At 38.0% G+C, this 3,692-nt stretch overlaps 1 pseudogene; it reads right to left on the bottom strand.

The window, feature by feature from the left end:
- Positions 1-175: 175 nt before the first annotated feature.
- Positions 176-2,098, bottom strand: LOC125851300 (uncharacterized; annotated as a pseudogene).
- Between the last annotated feature and the right edge of the window lie 1,594 nt (positions 2,099-3,692).

Genomic DNA, 3,692 nt, shown 5'->3' with positions numbered 1-3,692 from the left:
AACCTCCTTACTGCTAATAACTACTACAATAAAACAACTGCTACAGGGAAAACACCTTTTACAGAGGATCTACAGAGAAAACTAAAAAACATAAATAATAGTTGATTTAATCAACTTAATTTTCCATGCATAAAACTATTGGTAGACTAAAAGGGTGCTAACATTTCTCCCCCCTTCAAGCGCTAAGTGTGGAAAGTAATTCTTCTTCGTTGTTAATGAAATCAATCCAGAACAGTCTCTTGCACTGATGGCCCCGAGTGACTAGTTCGTCACAGTTGAAACAAAGTCCCTTAAGTCGTCTTTCATCCATTTCAGATCTGGTCAATTTCTTCACAAATCTAGTGGGTTGTTGAGGTGAGAAATTTGTTGTCTTTGATTTACAGGCATCTAACAATTGCGAACCAAGGGGTTGTTCTTTGCGTTCATAAAGTCGGGAAACACTCATAGCCGTAGCCAAATCTGGAGGATTATGCAACTGTACCTCAATTGCTATATAATCAGCAAGACCACTAATGTAAAGTTCAATTTTTTGCGCTTGTGTAAGAGTACCAGCCTGTGAAACCAATTGCTCAAACTTTTCTTGGTAATCTACCACAGATCCAATTTGGCATAACTTGGCCAATTCTCCCAACTTTTGACTTCTAATTGGTGGTCCAAAACGAAGGTTGCATTGACGTTTGAACTCATCCCAAGTGCATTGAGGCATATCTTTCTCTAGTTGAAGAAACCAGAGTTGTGCAATTCCTTCCAAATGAAAAGAAGTGAGTCCAATTTTTTCTTCTTTTAGTATATGTTGGTGTCGAAAGAAATGCTCACACCTATTCAGCCATCCCAAGGGGTCTTCGTGGCCACGAAATCGTGGAAAATCCAACTTTGTATATTTAGGAATCATAGAATTCCCATCTGATTATGATCCTGAGCCTGCAACCACTTCTTTACCTTTCCAACCTCGATTATGACTGCCATTTTCAGTTGCTTCAACATCTGCCTTTGAATTTGCTAAATCCTTCGTTAGTGCATCCAAGCGAGCATTTATGGCTTTCTGCCTTGCTAAATTGGTTGCACACTCTTCTTGGAACAAAGTCAATAATTGTGCTAATTGTTGTTGGATTAGATCTCTCATAATTCCTGGCTCTGATACCAAGTTGTTATGGTCCCCTGATATGGATTTGGTTATGGGGCGATGTAGTGTGAAATCTGTTAGAATAGGAATAGGTTTGTACAATCCTATTAAAATAGGAATATGTTTATACAATCCTATTAGAATAGGAATAGGTTTATACAATCCTATTAGAATAGGAATAGGAATAGTAATAGAAATAGAAATAGGAATACTAAATAGTATCGTACTTGGTAAAGGATTGTATTCTAGGGTCTATAAATAGGGTCTCAATGTAATAATGTTAACAACACAACAATTCAATAATGTTATTTTCCTATATTTCTCACACGGTATCAGAGCTTCTACGATCTTGATAGAAAATCTAAGAGCTTCCGCTGCCGGCGGGAGGCTATTACTCATATATGCCGCCCGTCTGGCCAACAATTATGTTAGCAAAAGTTGGGTCACCGTGTATCTTTCTGGTGACTATTTTCTCACATCTAATTTGTATAGCACCGTGCCATCATTCCGATGACTACTTTCTTATATTTAATTTGTGTAGCACCGTGCCATCATTCTAGTGACTACTTTTTCATATTTAATTTTTGTAGCACCGTGCCATCATTCCGGTGANAAGTGAGTCCAATTTTTTCTTCTTTTAGTATATGTTGGTGTCGAAAGAAATGCTCACACCTATTCAGCCATCCCAAGGGGTCTTCGTGGCCACGAAATCGTGGAAAATCCAACTTTGTATATTTAGGAATCATAGAATTCCCATCTGATTCTGATCCTGAGCCTGCAACCACTTCTTTACCTTTCCAACCTTGACTGTGACTGCCATTTTCAGTTGATTCAACATCTGCCTTTGAATTTGCTAAATCCTTCGTTAGTGCATCCAAGCGAGCATTTATGGCTTCCTGCCTTGCTAAATTGGTTGCACACTCTTCTTGGAACAAAGTCTAATTGTGCTAATTGTTGTTGGATTAGATCTCTCATAACTCCCGGCTCTGATACCAAGTTGTTATGGTCCCCTGATATGGATCTGGTTATGAGGCGATGTAGTGTGAAATCAAATGTTTTCTTCCTACGACCTATGGTGCTGGTTCGTTAAGAGATCTTGCGATCTCTTGAGTTTGAAGTACTCAAAGACTTGATTAATTTTTTGCTCCCTTTCCATTGAATTAAAATAACTTAAATACAACATTGGTGGATTAACCACCCACCTACTAACAAGGAAATAACTTCCTACTACAATTGAAATGAGAAAGTGGAGGAATACAGGGAAAAATAACTGCTACAGGGAAAAACACCTTTTACAGAGGACCTACGGAGAAAACTAAAAAACATAAATGATAGTTGTTGATTTAATCAACTTTCTGATTGTTGTTACCTTCTCAAAAAAAAAAAAAAAAAAACTTTCTGATTAAATTTTCCATGCATAAAACTATTGGTAGACTAAAAGGGTGCTAACAAACATGCTCTATGGAAGGAGGTTATTAAGGCAAAATTTGGTGAAACAAATCCTTGGTGGACAAAGATAGTTACAGAACCTTAGGAGTTGGAGTTTGGAGAGCTATAAGGAATCGTTGGCCCTTGATGAAAGCAAATCTGAGACTAAAGGTTGGAGATGGTAATGAGATCCAATTCTGGAAAGAAGCTTGGATTGATCAAATCCCTCTCATGGATTTTTTTCCCAGATGTGTTCACTTAGAGCAACAATCCTGAAGCAAAAGTGAATTGAGTTTTGGTCACCCCAGGGGTGGGATCTGTCTTTTAGGAGACTTATGAATGATTGGGAAGTGCACAGGGTGGCATCTCTTCTGGAAACTAACAACTTTTGAGGGCTTCCCAACTGACTGAGACAATTATCTGGGAGCATAGCAAGGATGGATGTTATACAGTTAACAGCGCATACAAAAAGGAGATGACTGACCAAGTTGGGAGATTTCAGTTCCCATGTAGTTATACTGAAAAGTCTTTCTCCTACCAAGGTGAAATGTTTCACATGGCTGGTGGTATTGAGAGCTTGCCTTACACAAGAAGTGCTACAGAAGAAAAGAATGCAACTGGTGACAAGGTGTTTTCTCTGTAACAAAACAGAGGAAACAAACAAGCATTTGTACCTACATTGCAACTTCACTACTCTACTGCAGACACTTCTTCTCAACCTCACAAATACTAGGTGGATCATGCCTGAACATACAACTGATTTTCTAAGCCGCTGGATCAGAATGGGAGAAGTAAAAGAGGATAGAGATGGTGGAAGCTTTGTAAACAGATCCAATTCCAATCAGAAAGTTAAATGGAAATGCATTGTATCTCTATAACTTGTATAAAGGATATAGATTAACTTGTAGACTTGTTAGGAACTTTGCAACTTTTTGGAGGTTGCCAGCATACCCTTAATGCTGGGGTATACAGTTTACCAATTATTTTTTTAAAAAAAACAACATATCTCCAAAGAATATCTTTTATTTGACAAAGTGACATTCAGCCTCAGTGTGCTTAGTCCTCTCATGGAATACTAGATTTGATGCAATATGAAGGGAAACTTGATTATCACACACAAGTTCCATCTGACTAACTTTTC

The sequence above is a fragment of the Solanum stenotomum genome, unplaced genomic scaffold (assembly GCF_019186545.1).
Source record: "Solanum stenotomum isolate F172 unplaced genomic scaffold, ASM1918654v1 scaffold23865, whole genome shotgun sequence".
NCBI classification, from domain to species: domain Eukaryota; kingdom Viridiplantae; phylum Streptophyta; class Magnoliopsida; order Solanales; family Solanaceae; genus Solanum; species Solanum stenotomum.
This window is presented reverse-complemented; position numbering and strand designations above follow the sequence as displayed.